The sequence below is a fragment of the Felis catus genome, chromosome C2, assembly GCF_018350175.1.
Source record: "Felis catus isolate Fca126 chromosome C2, F.catus_Fca126_mat1.0, whole genome shotgun sequence".
Taxonomy (NCBI): Eukaryota; Metazoa; Chordata; class Mammalia; order Carnivora; family Felidae; genus Felis; species Felis catus.
Window position 1 is genome coordinate 9,982,000 of NC_058376.1, and position 17,793 is coordinate 9,999,792.

The following is a 17,793-nucleotide window of genomic DNA, read 5'->3' on the forward strand; positions in this document are numbered from 1 at the left end:
CATCACACAATCTTCTTCCTGGGTCTCCTCTATGTCTCTGTATCCAAACCTTCTTTTCTCTTCTAAAGACACCAGTCATTGGATTTAAGGCTCAGTCTCAAGTATAACTTCATCTTAACTTGATTATACATGTAAAGGCCCTATCTCCAAGAAAGGTCAGGTTTATAAGTCCTGAAGGTAGTACTTAAACATATCTTTTTGGGGGGGAGGGGGACACAACTCAACCCACTAGCATGTAAGGCAAAGATGGAATGTTAGGTAAGAAGAAGTTTGGGGAGATTCTAACCCCAGGCTAATGATCTTGGGTATCACTTGGAATGGGGGGCAGGGGGGCCAGGGAAAAGCTCGAGATGACACCTTTCTTAGGATCTAACCCTGGCAACAGAACATAGGTTGGGGGATCAAGAAAGGTTATAGGCTGGTTCGTATTGGTAGTTCACTACATTAATCTGGTAGATAAGCAAGACCTGCCAATGGCAATGAAAATGGTAAACTCACAGAGGAGGTTTTATGTAGGTGGAATCAGTCACATGGCCATTGATAGAATACTGGGTGGAAGAAAGATGAAGAAAGAAAAGAAAGGGAGAGAGAGAGAGAGAGAGAGAGAGAGAGAGAGAGAGAGAGAGAGAAGCTGGTTTTGCCATGCAGATAACAGAGATAGGAAAAAAAAGAAAAGATAAGTCAGTTTTCAACATGAGAACTCTCAGGTGCTAGAAATTATTCCACAAAGACAGATTCAACAGAAAGCTGGGGTTGTGCATATAGAAGTTCAGCAGGAAATATTGATTATAAGAGAGTTCGCAATAAGAAAAAAGGAACATTATAGCTTGTTATCAGTTTGCTGTTTTCCTGGTTTTCATTTTGAGAGGAGAAGTAAAGGGAAGGTGGTGGAAATAAACACATCATGTTACCTATATCCTACTAATCTGGGAGAGAGAAGCTCAGGGGACAAATTGGGGTCAGGAAGCTATAAACCATGAAAATCAGAGTCTTTGATGAAAGATTTGACCTTAGATGGCAGGTGATGTGTGAAAGACAGCCACAGTTACAAAAACACAGGAATGGTAGGGCATGCCATGTTTACCAATATTCTTTTAGCTTCTTCTCTCCCAGGACCAATATTTTGTAAATCCAACCAATTGTATTTCTTGTCTAATTGTATTTCTTGTCTGTACTTTGAGGGTTCTGTTCAGTTCATATACTTTATCCATTGTGCTGACAATTTCATCTTTATTTGTATCTGGTGGCATATTTCAGTGTTTACTGTGCTCACGGACCTGTTTTCGAAGGACTTATTCCCATCATTCATGCTGAAAGGGTAGGTCTAGAAGGCCATGTTTTGCTCTATCCTATCATCGTGTTTGCCATAGATAGTTGAGCAGAGCTGAACACCTGACCCAATGTCAACCAATCAGCTTGCTGGCTCATGACCAATCGGTTCCTCTCACAAACATTTGAACAGAGACACTGAGAGTGGTAGTGGGTATTGCATCTAAAACACTCAGACCTCTTGGCTACAATGAATCCAGTGGAGAGACAACGTAGGCAGAGAGGAAAAGTGACAAACACAGAGAAAGGTGGAGGACCATGGAACTGCTGAGAAATGGAGAGACTCCTTTTCTGAGAATTTCCTGGCTGAATGGACCAGCTGTATTTTTCGTTCCTCTCTCTGGATGAGATAACTTTCTTATCCTTATAATAACCCAGTTTGGGCAACTAACATCTACACTCTCTGTAATTGAGCCAGAAATTAACCAGAAAAGCAGAGCTACTGGGAAATGCATCTTTCTGGTTGATATTCAAATATTCATGTCAACAATATGTAATATAATGTAATGTACTATAGAGCTATGCACAATCATAGATACTGTAGGGGATAAAAAAGTAGTAAGGGACAAAATTCATTCTCTTGAGAGGATATGAACTTTCTTGGGAAAAATACACGTGTAACAAAGCATGGTTAATATCTCACGGAGTGAAGAGATCTGTGTAGACGACGTTGGGTGAAAACTTGGTGCCAGTTCTGAAAGGTTAGGTAAGATGCAGGAATTTTGTTTTGTTTTGTTTTGTTTTGTTTTGTTCTTCAGGTGAGATGAATTGGAGGAAAGTATGAAGAAAGTGTCTGCAGGGCCGTGAAACCATCCTGTTTAGAGCAGAGTCCACATAAGTGGATCAGAAAGTTAAACTGTTTGGGTAAAAACTCTTCTGGAATGTTGAAGCCTTTGATATTCTGGCTGGAGAATTTGGACTTTACTCAGGGGACAATAGAGTTATTGAGGACTTTGGGGGAAAGTAATAACATTGAAAACTGTTGCACTGATAAGATTACTCGGGAGCATCAGTACATCAGGAGGTAACCAGTGCTTCTGGTACCCTATAACATGCATCACTGGTCCACACCTGACTTCAGCTGCTGCTGGGGTGGACAGCCCCCCGGGCACGCTGCCGGGGTCGCATCTCACGGGCAGCTTTCAGTATCTCTGGGCTTTCCTCCCTCAGGCCATTATGCCTGCCCAGACATGTGGGGGAGTTATGTCTTCTGAAGTCACTTCAACTGCTGGGGATGGGGAATCAGGTGATAAATGCCCCAGGCTCCTGTCCTTTAGAAGGACAGGTCATGAACATTCTGGAACGTACTTCAGAAGGTCTCCAACAGGATTGCACCATATCTCTATATCTATATGTATATCTATATCTATCTATCTATATATCTATGGTGATATATATATATATAGATCACTACAAAATCACTCAACTATTGCCTCCCAAGTTTCAAAGAATCTCTCCATTTCCATCTGGCGCTCCTTTCCTCTGAGGTTGCAGATGGGACAATAATGACAATAGCTCTATCTGTTGAGTCTTCATGATTTTACAGGTACAGTTTTAAGCACTTGACATGAATCCATTCATTTATTCTCAAAAAATTTTTTTAATGTTTATTTATTTTTGAGACAGAGAGAAACAGAGCATGAACGGGGGAAGGGCAGAGAGAGAGGGAGCCACAGAATCGGAAGCAGGCTCCAGGCTCTGAGCCATCAGCCCAGAGCCCGACGCGGGGCTCGAACTCACGGACCGCGAGATCGTGACCTGAGCTGAAGTCGGATGCTCAACCGACTGAGCCATCCAGGTGCCCCACCATTCGTTTATTCTTCACATCAACCCTAGGAAGTAGATACAATGATGAATTTCATTTTGCAGGTAAAGAGGTTGAAGTAAAGGGAGACTGAGCATCTAGACTAGAGTTATGTAGCCTTCCAATGGTGGGGTCTGGATCTGAACTCAGTCCAATCTGATCCGCACCTCAGTAGCTGTGTTTCTTCACTAGCTGCTCCCATTTTGGAGGAAGCTAAGATCAGAGTTAATTCTTCCTTTAGAAACCATGGGGGAGTTCAGGAGAGAAAGATGGGTTCGTCACGCACATGGAGTTTCGCATTCTAGCTGGGAATTTAGCTACAAATATGAAAAGAACAAAGGAAGAGTGTTGACCCCCCACCCCCGGCCAGAGAGGTCACCCATAGAAGCTGATACTGACCTCTGCTCTGTGGTCCAGGACAGACTGGCTGGGATGCACAGGTGGGAAAGCAGCCTGCTCCCAGCCAAGGACCCGTGCGGCTCAAGCCAGAGAGAGGCAGGAGCGGTTACAATCCACTGTGATAAAGCCCACACTCACTGGCAGAGGCTCACGCGAGTGAGACTTCATATCTTATGTCTCTTACTACTGCTGGGTGCTAACACTGGCCTCTACCTGGCTCCCCTTCCTCCTCATACCTGGGCCTCCTAGAGACTAAGTTAAATGAAATGCCACGTAGCAAGCCTCCCCAGTGCTCATATATGGAGCGAGCATCTTTGCTGCAAGGCCACAGGGATCCCTTCTCCCGGGCTCCTCTACCCGCTAAGTAACCCGCAGAGCAAAGCATCCATGTTCTTCTAATGCACTGTTCGACACACATCCCGGGCAACATGTCTGTGGGATGTGGGATGTGGAAGTGCGTTGGGAGAATAATCCATTAAAGAGGGGAAAAATCAATAGCACAATTAGGAACCATTTCATCCTATAATGACGCCAGCTGCTGTGAGGGCCACTGCTACCCAGTGCTGCCTCTAATGGCGTCTGCTGCTCACATCAGCCTCTCTCCCTTCCCAGGATGTGATGTCCTCTTAGGACACGAAGGATGTCGAAAATACAGCAGATGCAAGGCATAAATATCCTGTCTTCATCACCAGTACAACAGAACAATTTATTACGAGACTAAAAACATCCTTCCCCAATCAGCTAAACTTCATGGACAATGCAGTTTCACTTCTGGGCATATTTTCTCTTTGGTTTTCTTCTTTTCCTCTTCTCCTTTCCCATGGAAAGAATTTAAAGCACCAAGACAGCTGATTTTACTAAGTCAAAGAAGCATAACATTCCCTGGGAAATTTTGCATGAGAAATGACTTGCATGTTGTTGTTTTCATGTCTGGAAAAGAGCTCAAGTTTGCCGGCTTTGTCCTCAATAATCATCGTCTTTCGTGACCACCCATTGATTCATTCTAGAAACATGCATTCGGTACCTACCGTATGTTGGAAATGGTGTGGGGCAGCTGTAAAGGTCATTAAAAACACAGGTTATTGACATTTCCCCCAAATAAAAAAAAAAAAAACTAATCTCAAGACAAACCATGAGCACATCTTTTGAAGGTCACTTAAAACCTAAGTTATTCGTGTTTGGTGGTGAAATAATTAAGACTAATTAATAATTAAGCTTTTAGAAGAAGAGATGTTCCCCGTTAGTTTTAGTGTAATTAAAATGTGTGTATCTTATAGGACAAAGTGGAAACGGAAAAGCAATTTGAGAATCCTGGCTTGATTCTTTAATTAAATGTCCTCGGACACCTGGGACAGTCTCGCATGCAGGTCTGGCTTGGGGTTGAGCGTTCAGTTGGCCGTATGACCTTTCTTCTTGTTTCCCGAACATCACTCAGATCCCAGGGATGAGCAATCATGTTTTAAATGGCTCCTGGAGGCTAACCACCCGGCCCCTGCCCCCAGTGCCAGAACACTTCTGTCTTCCTCTCCATCTTATGTCCTCCAGGGGAAAAAGCACTTAAAAGTCAATCTTTCAGGGGTTCAATCCACATGCCCCTTTCTCATTTTCTAATGCTCAAGAGGAACGAGAAATACACACACAGAACATGATGTCAGTGCTCCCTTGTTCGCTGCCTTGCTTCTTTTTGCCTTTGAGGCTCTTGGGCAGTGAGGTATCTGCTCCTCAACTTTGATAAGGACCGGAGGTGTCCACCTGTCCACTCTGGTCCCAACTGCTTCCTTTTCTCCGACCTCCACAGAGGAAGGGGACCCTGCTACCTATCACTGGGACAACATCAGGGCATTGGCCATCGATAATGGTGTCAAATTGGACACGTCTCCAACCGGCGTTTTGAGTTGCTTTTTCTAAATGCTGGTCATCTGCTTGCCTTTGCTGTGTGTTGAGAAGGGGCCATCCTCATGGCCAGGAAGCCTGGATCAGTAAATAAATAAGGGTAATTAAGTCTAATGCAGGACAAATGACATACGCTCATCACTGAGGTCAGGAAAGCATTATCAGTTCTCACGTCAGAATTACATTATGGCAAATAGTATGGTTTGGGGTTTTCCCTCTCATAGTTTTCGTGCATTAAGCATCACTAGAGACAGGATGCAGGGTGCAGTGATTCTCCATTACTGTGCAGGTCCCTGAATTGCATTTAGCCTCCTAGTTGTGCTTGTGTTTTCATAGCTGCTTATTCAACTTGTTGCTTTGGGTTAAGTTTTCCTTCCTGCAGAGATTCTGTGAGGAGAGGAACACTTGCATCTGGGAGGGAGCAGGAAACATCACCATCTTCCAGGCCACTTGTCAGTGAACCGATTTTCACATCAAAGATGAAAACCGTGCTCAGATATACTTTGCCTCTTGTTTCAGGATTATAAAATATCCCATATTTCAAAATCAGTGTGATCTTTACATATAAAACAAGTAGTTCTAGTAATTATTTACTTTCAGATATTTTTTTTAAGTTTTTTTTTAATTTATTTTGAGAGAGAGAGAGAGAGAGAGAGAGAGAGAGAGAGAGAGAGAGACCCAAGCAGGCTCCCACCATCAGGGCAGAGCCTGACATGGGGCTCAATCTCACAATCCTGGGATCAGGCCCTGAGACAATATCAAGAGTCAGACCCTTAACCGAATGAACCACCTAGGCACCCCTCAGATTTTTTTTTAATGTTTATTTATTTTTGACAGAGAGAGAGAGAGAGAGAGAGAGAGAGAGAGAGAGAGAGAGAGAGAGAGACAGAGCATGAGCAAGGGAGGGGCAGAGAGAGGGAGGCACAGAATCTGAAGCAGGTTCCAGGCTCTAAGCTGTCAGCACAGAGCCCGATGCGGGGCTTGAACTCACAGACCGCGAGACCATGACCTGAGCCGAAGTTGGACACTCAACCTACTGAGCCACCCAAGCGCCCCGATCTTATTTTATTTTTAATTTTTTTAACGTTTATTTTTGAGAGAGAGAGAGACAGAGACAGAGACAGAGACAGAGACAGAGGGACAGAGCATGAGCGGGGGAGGGGCAGACAGAGAGAGGGAGACACAGAATCCGAAGGAGGCTCCAGGATCTGAGCTGTCAGCACAGAGCCTGACACAGGGCTCGAACTCAACAAGATGCCAGATCATGACCTGAGCCGAAGTTGGACGCTTAACCCACTGAGCCACCCAGGCGCCCCACCTCAATCTTATTTTTTTAACTGAGGTTCTACTAATCAATTGGATTTGAAAGCCAACACGAATACATGTTTCATAAAGGTGTCAACTTGCTGTCCTCCCTCCCCCTTCCCCTCTTACTCTGCCCTCTTAAAATCACTGAAAGCTCAAAGAGCTCTCCACTTCTAGATATGACTTTGAATGCTCTGGGCATAGTTGAGTCCAGATCTCTCTCCGTTGTGATGCTTAGGGTGCTTTTCATCAAAGGCGTCACTGTGTGTTTTTGAGACCACTCAGGACAAGCAGCAACCAACAGGCACCTCCTTCCTTCAACAAACTCCGGAATCCCGGCTTGGACACAAAATGTCCTAATTTACCAAACTTAAGCCTTAAAAAGTGCTCTGAAATGCTTCATGCCATGAAGTTTGCCGGGGCATCCCTTGGTTTGGATGAATCGTCCCAGATTCGTTTTGCCCTCAATCCAAATGAAGCACAATTAACCTCGAGGGACGAAGGAGATACTTTTCTTGCAAGAGCAAGGGGATATGAGTTGTTTCTAGCATTTGTATCTGGATGCCAAAAATATATATGTTCAAAGTACGAAACAGAAAATTTGAAAAAGAAAAAAAAAATAAAATACAGGGAATAAATTACTTGAAGCAAGATAGTTCCTCTGTCAAAACTTTTGTCCCTGTTCTTCTATATCGACATACATTTGCACGCACACACACACACACACACACACACACACACACACACACAAATCCTAGTTACCTGTGTTCCTTTTGAGAAAAGAAGAGGGTTTTACTATACAAACTTCTCTGCCCTGTACTTTGTACTTTACAATATATGGTGAACATTTTCTCCTGAGGCAAATATAATAGCCACCTTGTGTCTCATCTTATGAATGGCTCATATTTTGCTTTACCAGTGTCCTCCTGTTAGAAATTAAGCTGTTGTACAGAGAGGGCCACGAACCGTAAGAGACTCTTAAATACAGAGAACAAACTGAGGGATGCTAGAGGGGAGGTGGGTGGGAGATGGGTTAAATGGGTGATGGGCATTAAAGAGGGCACTTATGGGATGAGCACTGGGTGTCATATTAAGAGACGAACCACTGGGTTCTACTCCTGAAGCCAAGACTGCACTGTATGTTTACTAACTTGAATTTAAATTTAAAAATAAAGAAATCAAGCTGTTGTAGGCATTATGCATGTTTCTACCTCATGATTATCCTTGCATTAGACCTCATGATTTCTTTAAAATAAATTCCCAGAGGGGCGCCTGGGGGGGGGGGGCTCAGTCGGTTAAGCATCCAACTTCAGCTCAGGTCATGATCTCACGGCTTGTGGGTTCGGGCCCCACGTCGGGCTCTGTGCTGACAGCTCAGAGCCTGGAGCCTGCTTCAGATTCTATGTCTCCCTCTCTCTCTGCCCCTCCCCTGCTCATGCTCTGTCTCTCTCTCTCTCAAAAATAAATAAACATTTAAAAAAGTTTTTTTTTAAATAAATTCCCAGAAATGGAATTATAGGGTTAAATATTATGTATATTCTACAAAGCTGTTACACCTGTAACTTAGTGGCCCAGAAAAAAATGGTAACCGTTTTCTACTCACATACATAAGTGGAGTAGCTATTTCCGTAGTCTTGTGATAATCATGAATAGTATGATTTACCATGTGCCAGGTGCTGTGTTAAGGGTTTTCTATGCATTTTTTTTCCCGCTGGATTCCCACCCCATCCTCTGAGGTAGTACAACTATCATTTGCATTTTATAGATGTGTAGGATGAAGCTTACAGAGCATGAGTGAATTTGACCAGAATCCCATGACTCTGGTTTTGAATTGGAAGCCTGACTCTTAGCCACCATTGCATAGACTGATACATGCACATTTACTGAGTGCCTACTAAGTGCAAGGCACTGTGCTGGGGTACTACAACAGGCCTGTACAGGGAAATCAAGGATGACCTTTGTTTCCAGGATCTTCTAATCCAGTTCAGGGAAAGAATAAATGCTCTCACGAATATAAAATAGAGCTGGGCCAAGTTATATAGTAATGGCAGCAGAAGAATGAGGTGGGATGGGAAGGAAGGGGACATCACAACCAGCTAACAGGACTAGGAAGCACTTTGAAGAGAAAGGAATTATTTGAGCTGACCTTTAAAGACATGAAGGGTTTATGCATGTGGAAATGGAGCATGTGCCTTTCCAGTAGAGTTGGAGTCACGGCAATGGAGGAACTACACGTGGTCATAAGGAAGAGTTGATGGTAATAAAGGGGGTTATGGGAAATATGATGGGAAGCTGTGGTTGGAAGGAAAGTTATGGAAGTCTTTGCTGAATTTAGGAGATTAGATGTGTTCCTGCAAACAGATGAAGTGTCACTGAACACTTTTAGTAAAGAGACATGATTCGTGTGCTGAAGGTTGGTGTGAGAGTGTTTGAAATGTGATTAGAGAAGAGACTAGGGGTGGGAACATAAGTGTCAGCAAGAGAATGCATAATCCTTAGGTAGAATCAAGATTGGATGTCTGCTTGGCTACGGGGGCCAAAAGGGAAGGAATGCAAGATTTCTCCAAGGTTTTAGCCCTGGGTGAGTGGGAGGCTCAGATGCTATTATCAAAAAGAGGATAGACATTAAGAGCAAGGGCTGGTTAGGGAGAATAAGGAATCAAGTTTGGAACTGGTTAAGCCCCAAGTGCTTGGTGAATACTGGAGACACCAGCCGAAAATCTGCCCTTGACCTTGGGAGACAGTTCAAGATTTTAGAAATAAAGGTAAGCACTATCTGTAGGGAAACAATAGTGGAAGCCATAAACTTGAATATTACTTTTGAAAGAAAAAGAAGAGAGAAAAGAGAAGGCCAGGTGAAGCTCTTGAAAACTTTTAAAATGCAAAGAAGATGAATGAGCCAAAGAAAGTAACGATCTGTGGCTATAAACAAAGGAGGATGGGTTCAAGTGTTCTGAGCTTAGGAGACCGAAAAAAGAAGAGACTCAAAAGAGGAGGAGTTGGTGAAGAGCAGGAAGCAAGGGCTTTGCAACGTTGGGGAGAAAGTGTCCTAGAGGTTCCCAGGCAAATGATGACTGAAAATAGGTCTTTAGACTTGGCAAGAGCCATGTTACAGGTGGTCCCTTAGAGGGCCACCTCAGTAGAATTCGAGGGGAGGGGTCCAAGGCAGGAAGGGATTTGGATGTTTGTTGTTGAAAAATGTGGAAGCAATGAGAAGAAAAGAAGAGAGCTCGAGGGTGTGAATATATACCAATGTGCATGTACACATACACATGTTATATACCTAAAGCTTCAATGTGGAGAAGACCTACCATACTTAATAAGCTGAAGATAAGGAGCCAATAGCAGTATCCGGCATAGAATGGAGATACAGGCAAAAGGGAATAACTTCTGGGAAAAGGCCCAAAGGAGGTGTAAGAAGTAAGAGCAAGAGCCAAGGTGAAAAGCTTATCTACTAACATGGTATGTCTTCTGGAGGAGGAGAAGGGAGTGAAGGTCGTTAAGAGCAGTGTAGAGGTGGAGGGAAAAGCCAATGAGGCAATTGCTCTGATGTCCTTGGGGGCTTGGTAGAGAGGGAGACGTGGTCCTCTGGGGAGCATGGGGACCAGGGAGAGGGTGGAGGAAGGCCTAGGGCAGGTGGTGTGGGACAGACACAGTAAGGAATGCATCATACTCTGACATTTATTTATTCCTGGCAAAACTAGCAATGGGAAATACCCTTCCCTTAAGAATCTTAGATTAACTTTTTCTAGAAAGAACATTCTGCTATGAAGGGTTAAGGAAGACAGAGGAGAAAGGGCAAAGTGATAGATGGGGCACAGGTGTTTTCACACATGGAGAGTTTGTTCAAGTGTGTAGAATGGATTGAGCGTCCTACCCCACCTCAATTCCATTTCAATAGGAAAGTGGTAGGATATCAGTTTTCTTTGTAAAATGGTATGTGGGGATATATAAAAGCTTTTAGGTATTTTACATTCTAAATCTACTATGTAACATGTTTACTAGCTTTGCATATGCACGGAAACTGGAGGGAAACACGCACAATGAAAAATAACCACGTGGGAATAATAATTATTTAAATATTTTCTTTTTCTATATTACAAACCATGTATAAGGCCTCTGGCTGTATCGTTTTTTTAAATATAGAGAATGCTTTAAAATTGTTCTTTTAAGCATAATGTTTACCATCCCTTTCTGGACATCTGAGGTTTCATTTTGACATAAGCGCTCAGATATTTGTGAGTTTCAAGGTAGCATAGTGACCCTTTTGTATCAGAACTGAGCTAATTCTGTAGAAGCTTTCGACTCAACTACTCATGACCTATTCCAGGAAATGCATTACGAAGGAGTGAGCAGATAACAAATCTCCAATCTAGGAAGAATTGCTTCTGGAAACTGCGGAGCATGAGATAAGGTTTATTCCATGGGAGCTGACTTTATCCAACCCCACACTCGAGTGATGTAGTGCGCTCTGAGTAAGCTGTGTACACAGAACTGATAAACTCTGCACTAAATTAATTAAGAATTCTATTGCTTTAATAGCTTGTCTTCAAAGACCAGTGACTAATACCAGGATTTATTATGCAAACAACAAAAAATAGACTATGTAAATTTTATAATGGGAGATCTAGGGTCGTATTAAATCATCTCCAGATTTGCTGCTCTTTGTGATAATCAAGCTACACCATTACACCATCAGGCTACAGAATTACTAGACCATAGAGATCCAATGATTCTTTTGTAGACAGAATAGGAAATTTTGCCATTGAGCTTAGGGTTTGTAAGGTAACGGAAATTGTGTCCTTTGAGTTTCATGACATCCCTTAAAGGAGATATGACTAGTTCCAATGTATAGATGTAGTTGCTGGTTCATTAAGATTCTGCTTCCTGGAATTCTTTCCAAGGAAGCTGATCTACTTAAGTGGTATGGCTGGGATTTTTTACTCTAGACTTCACACTTCACATCCAATTATTTCTCTGCTGTGGTCCAAATGCATTGAGATCTTGCTTGATTTTCCCCCTTTTTTCCTTTCCTTTTCTTTCCTCTCCTTTCCTTTCCTTCCTTTCCTTTCCTTTCCTTTCCTTTCCTTTCCTTTCCTTTCCTTTCCTTTCCTTTCCTTTCCTTTCCTTTCCTCTCCTTTCCTCTCCTCTCCTCTCCTCTCCTCTCCTCTCCTCTCCTCTCCTCTCCTCTCCTCTCCTCTCCTCTCCTCTCTTCTTTTTCTTTTTCTTTTTTTTCTTTTCTTTTCTCTTCTCTTCTCTTCTCTTCTCTTCTCTTCTCTTCTCTTCTCTTCTCTTCTCTTCTCTCTTCTTGTCTTTCTCTTCTTCTTCTCTTCTCTTCTCTTCTCTTCTCTTCTCTTCTCTTCTCTTCTCTTTTCTTCTCTTCTCTTCTCTTCTCTTCTTTTCCAATAAGGAAATGGAGACTCAGAAAGGCTAAGTGATGGCATTTCTAGTTGCTGATGAAACCAGAACTAAATCTGGATGCATCACCCTGACTAGGGCTATTTCACCTTGTGCCTTGGAGTAGAAGATAGGTTTAAAGCTGGAACTTCAAAGTGCTACCACATGCTAATTCACATGTATAGTTTATCTATCTTTCTATAAAAAGGTATGTACATTGTATATTTGTACAAACGTTTGTATGTCCAAGGCTAGGGCAGGGTGGATGCCTAAGTACTGTCGGACAGGGCCAACCATCCTATCACTGTCGACATTGTCTTGGTCCCATTTGTCAGCTCTGCTCCCCGTGCTGGGTCTTGGGGGCTCTGCTACCATCATACCCCATATTCTTGTTCCTGACAATGGTATACATTTCTGGTAGAATGCCAAATAAGACATGTTTCTTTCTGTTCCACCCCATATCCTCTTATGGATAAGACTGAATCCTCTGCTCCAGTAATGGAATGTTATGCTCAAAGTTGGAGTTTCCATGGCTTAGATGCTGGATTAGTGCCTATTACTATACTGTTCTGAATCACTCTGAGCATTCCCAGATGGTGTCCACTTTTTGCAATTAGAGAATGAAGTCATAATATAATTACATGCGTTTGTCTTCTAATGCATATGCACTGGCACTTCTGTATGTTATGTACCTACAAGTGGAGTATATCAGGTGAATAGTATTGACATCTGAAGGTTAACAAGAGAATTAACAAATGGCTCTCTATATCGTGGCTATGATGATTTAACTAGAACTGCCTGAGACTTCTGGTTTGATGTCATTACCATCATCTTACGATTCACTGCTTTCGCTTGCAGGCATCGTTCTACAAATTATATGTACCAATTCACCCAATTCTCACAACAGTCCTAAGAAAGAACCTATTTTTCAGATAAAGAGATTAAGGCACACCAAGTTTATACTATTTGCTGAGGGCCATGCAATTTGTTTATGGAGCTGGAATCAGATGCTTAGCATTCTGGCCCCTCAGCCTGCCCTCATAACCATCGCTGTAGGTTTTTTCTCTCCACATTTGGTGTGAAAAGAATTCTACAGCTTTGAAAAAAATGTAAAATGTTTTCACATTGTTGTTTTAATTTGCATATACCTGATTTCTGGGATATATGTGAGGGTGGGCATCTTTCTGTGTGTTTGTTGTCTACCCAGGCTTCCTTTTGCATGCATTGCTTGTTCAACATCTTTGCCCATTTTCCTTTCGGGTTTCCTGTTTCTTTTTGATTTTGCATAGTGTTTCAGTTATGTATTGCCACATAACAAATTTCCCCAAACTTAGTAGTTTGAGGATGGTTTTGTGGATTGCCTGGGCTCAACCAGGTAATGCTCACCTGGTGTCTTTCATGCAGTTGCATTACAGATGGTGGCTGGGGCTGGAGTTAACTAAAGCTCATTTACCTCATTGACTCACATATAGTCGCTACTGCTGGTTGTTGATTGGGATCTCAGCTGGGAAGTTCAGTGGGGACATCTACCCACAGCTTCCCCATGTGACCCGGACTTCCTCGAGACACAGTGGTGAGGTTCCAAGTGCAAGCCTCAGAAGAGGTCAAAGCAGAAGTGCTTGCTCTTTTTTATGACCTTGCCTCAGAGTTGACATAGCCTCACTTCCAGTGTGCTCTACTGGTCGAGGCAGTCACAAAGTCTCATCCAGGTTCAAGGGGAGGTGATGCAAACTCTGCCACTCTGGGAGGAGAGTCAATGTCATTGTAAATAGGATATTTGAGATGGGATATTTCAAGGCAGCTGTCTTTGGAAAAGTCCTTCAGGCCCCAAGAGTAATAATAATTTCTCCAACTCTTTTCGTGCCATTTCGAATTCTGAATAGTGTCTTTTGAGGCATAGCAGTCCAATTATTAGCCAATTTTATCCACCTTTTTCCTTTTGGTTTGTGTTCTCTTGTTGCTTTTCAAAGATATCGTTATTCTATGCCACAATTTCAGTCATGTGCATGTATAACATAGCAATATATATGTATAATATATATACATATATATATATCTTTAAGATTTTAATTTAGGGAGGACATGTTTCTATATGGTATAAGATAAGGATCTAATTGCTCTCTTTCTGTATTGACAGTTGTCGAAATTTGTGGTATATATTATACTTTTCCCTTATTTTTTTTTAATTATGCTTTCCCTACTTCTATCTTATTGAGTTTTTTTTTTTTTAATTTCCTGACACCTCCCCCCTGGCCTTCCCCCAATTTACTTCATTTCTTGCTTTGGAAAACATGTGTTTATTTCCATTTTTAGTAGTTACACACACACACACACACACACACACACAGTTTTTTTAAAAAATATTTTTAACAAATAATCTTGACATAATTAAGTCTAAATTTCCTCTGCATCTCTACCCTTCATTCCTCAAATATAAGGGCCTTAGGAGTTTTTAACTGTAATGACCCCCCAGTAGACTATGATGTTGTGGTGTAATATTTTTTTCTTGCTTTTATATAAATAAAAATAAGTCAGTATTGTTGTTTTACTTATAGCCCATGTCTATTAGAGATATCTGTATGTTTGCAAATGTCTTCATTCACTAGTGGTTAATTCTCACATCACATCCTTCTGGGTTCCAATTTTCTTCTTTATACAGAGAGTGTTCTTTCAGTGTAGATATAAAAGTGTCAACTCTCTCAATGTTTTTTTGTTTCTGTTTTTGTTTTTTGTCTGAAAATGTATCTCAGCCACTTAAGGGCGTTATTCCATTCTCTTACTGCCTCTATTTTTTCTGATCAGAAGATCTTCACAATCCAACTCTGTTAGTTTGTGGGTGTATTGTTTCTTTGTTTAAATATATTGTCTTTGCCCTTGATGTTTTCTAGTTTCACTTGGTTTAGTCTAAACGAAAGGATAACCTTTTCATTTGAATTGGGTTCAATTTAATCTAAGGACTCCTATTTCTTACCAATTCTGAACAATTCTTCACCATTGTTTCTTCAAATATTGTATCTCCTTAATTCTATTTAATCTTTCTGGAATCCCTACCAGATTCATTCTAATTCTTCCTCTATCTACCATAAGTCTAGCTTACCTATTTTCTATACCTTTATCTGTGATTCATGCTGTATAATTTCCTCAGTATTGACTTCCAGTTCACAAATTCTTTTTTCAGCTTTGTGTAATTCATTGATTAACCCATCCACTGCGTTTTAATTTTAATGTCTTAGTTTACTGTTTCTAAAAGTTCTATTTAGTTATTAATAAAATGTACAATTTTTTTAGTCCATCGAATCTTGTTTTTACGTATTGAGTTTTATTCTGTCTTTCATATCCTTGCTTTAACGTCATACATTTACAATTTTCAGATTTTTTTTCTGATGTCTTTCGGTATCAAACATTCCTGTTTGTTGCATCTCCCGCTTTGTTCAGAATAGAGCATTTGTGGGGTGCCTGGGTGGCTCAGTTTTTTAAGCTTCCACCTTTGGCTCAGGTCATGATCTCACGGTTTGTGAGTTCAATCCCCGCCTCAGGCTCTATGCTGGCAGGTTAAATCCCTTACTGTGTGCTCATTTTCAGTGAGGATTATATCCCTCTGGCCTGGGTTAAGGAAGGTCCCACTGAAATAATTTAGCATTCGCCTTGGCTGGGTATCCCAGCAACCCACTAGGCTGAGGCAAACTTCATGTTAGTTTCTCATTCTGAAGCTGTGTGTATCACGGAGGCAGTGCAATGCATTCTCTCAGTCACGTTGCTTTAGAGTTTCCGTTTTTCATGGGGATGTTTTCTCCCCCCACAAAAAATCTCTGACTATAGAAAATATTCCTTGCAATCTTGACTAGCCAGGTAGTACAGTCTTGGGGTGGGATTCTTTGAAAATTCTGACTTTATGCAAATGTTTCCGTGTCAACATCCCACCTTGACGGGGGGCACAGACTTGGTTTCTAAGTCCTGGTAAGTGCAGTTTCCAAGTCATTAGAATCTCTCTCCGCCAAAACCCTTTTTCTCTTATTCTGTCACCAGGCCAGCTACAGTTTCAGTTCCAGTGCTTACGGACACTGTTTTCAGTTCCCTTTTCATTTCTGGAAACTGATTTTTCTCTTTCTTGTGTATTCAGCTATACATTTAACTTATTATTATTATTGTTTTATCCAACATTATTGCTTTATAGCACTAGGACTTCTATGATAGCTTTTTCTGCACTGTTGCCAGAACTAGACATGTCCTGAAGGATGGAGTAAACCCTGGGTGAAGCTTGGGATTAGAGTTTTCTCATGGTCTTGGGGTCACGCAGCCAGCTGAAAGGCTATTCTTTGGGGTTCAACTCACAGGTGATAAACCTCTTCTATTGGTGTCCAAGAGGATCCTGTCTTTCGCTGCATGCTGTGCTCTAGAAGAATATTTTCCGGAATGTGTTTACAGGATATTAATGCACACACACACAAAGATTTTATGTGTATATGAGTTTGGAAAATTCTGGGATAAGCCAACTTAAACATATTTCTGTCCTGTGGTATTTCTCAGAAGAGAAGAGAGATTCAGCTACCTTTAGCATCACTCCTGAATATAAAAGGAAGCAGGAAGGAACATGTCTTAGCAAGAGCAGGGATGAAAACCAGAGGGTCAGAGTATCTCCGAATCCAGCCCCAGGAAGCAGCAGCGATCACATCTTGGGGGGCTGCCTCATTGGTTTGATTCCAATATATGACTGTCCACTTAGCAAGGACTCTCTTTAATTTAATTTTAACTTAGTTTAATTGAATCGTTTTGTAATTTAAGGAAAACACTCCTGTGATCTACAGGACAGTGATTTGCTGACATAATCAATCCATCTTTTTGATTTCAGATTCATCTCAGGTCAGATAGCCTATGCAGAAGGAGAAGCAAAGTAAACGTGTCCTCTCGTAATTGTGAGGCTCACCTCAACTGTAACAACAGCTAACATTCATTGAGTACTGACTGCCTTCCACACGCAGCGGCCAGTGCCCTACAGGTGTGTAAACCTCACAAGTCAGTGAACTTGGTTCTACAATTAGCCCCATTTTACGGATGAGAAGACTCAGATGCAGAAACACCAAGTCTCCCCCCTCCTCCCTCCCCCCCACCCCCCCCACCCCCCGCCGTCTCCACTGCCACGTTTCTACTGGCTTGTCACTATGTAAATGAATCCTGGACCACATCAATGCTGATTTTCAGGACTTTGAATAAGACATTTTTGGCATTCATCTTGAATGGAGAGCCAGAGAGGAGCTGTCACTGAACCCACTCTTCTGGGCGTCAAATGTCCCAGCTTCTAGACTTTTGACTGCAGCATGTCATCAGGCAGAAGCTTCAACTCCTTGGGTTTGTTTTCTTCATCTATGAAGCAGGGGCTAATAACATTCGGTATGTTTACCTCATAGGATTTTCAGGGTTATTAAATGAAATAATATACATATATATGTTTATTAAGTGAAATGATACATATGGAAGTAATATGCTTTATACTGTAAAATGCTATGCAATATTTAAGCCACTATTATTGTTAATGGAACACAGCTTTGTTGTCTCTGCACCTGTGATGTGAATCCGAGGGCAGGCCATGCTCCTGGCAAAGGACGGTGCAGCCTGGTGTCTGAGTTTAAGGTGTGGAGTGGCTGTTGACTCTCCAGTGTGGTAGGTGG

General features: G+C 41.9%; 1 protein-coding gene across 1 annotated transcript in view; it reads left to right on the plus strand.

Annotated features, from left to right (window-relative positions):
* The window catches only part of LOC109491637, a 309,568-nt gene extending 292,343 nt beyond the window's left edge, over positions 1-17,225 (plus strand). Inside the window, exon 3 of the transcript XR_006584812.1 lies at positions 16,977-17,225. The gene's annotated coding sequence lies outside the window, so the exon portion shown is untranslated. The remainder of the gene's footprint in view (positions 1-16,976) is intronic.
* The last annotated feature ends 568 nt before the right edge of the window (positions 17,226-17,793 follow it).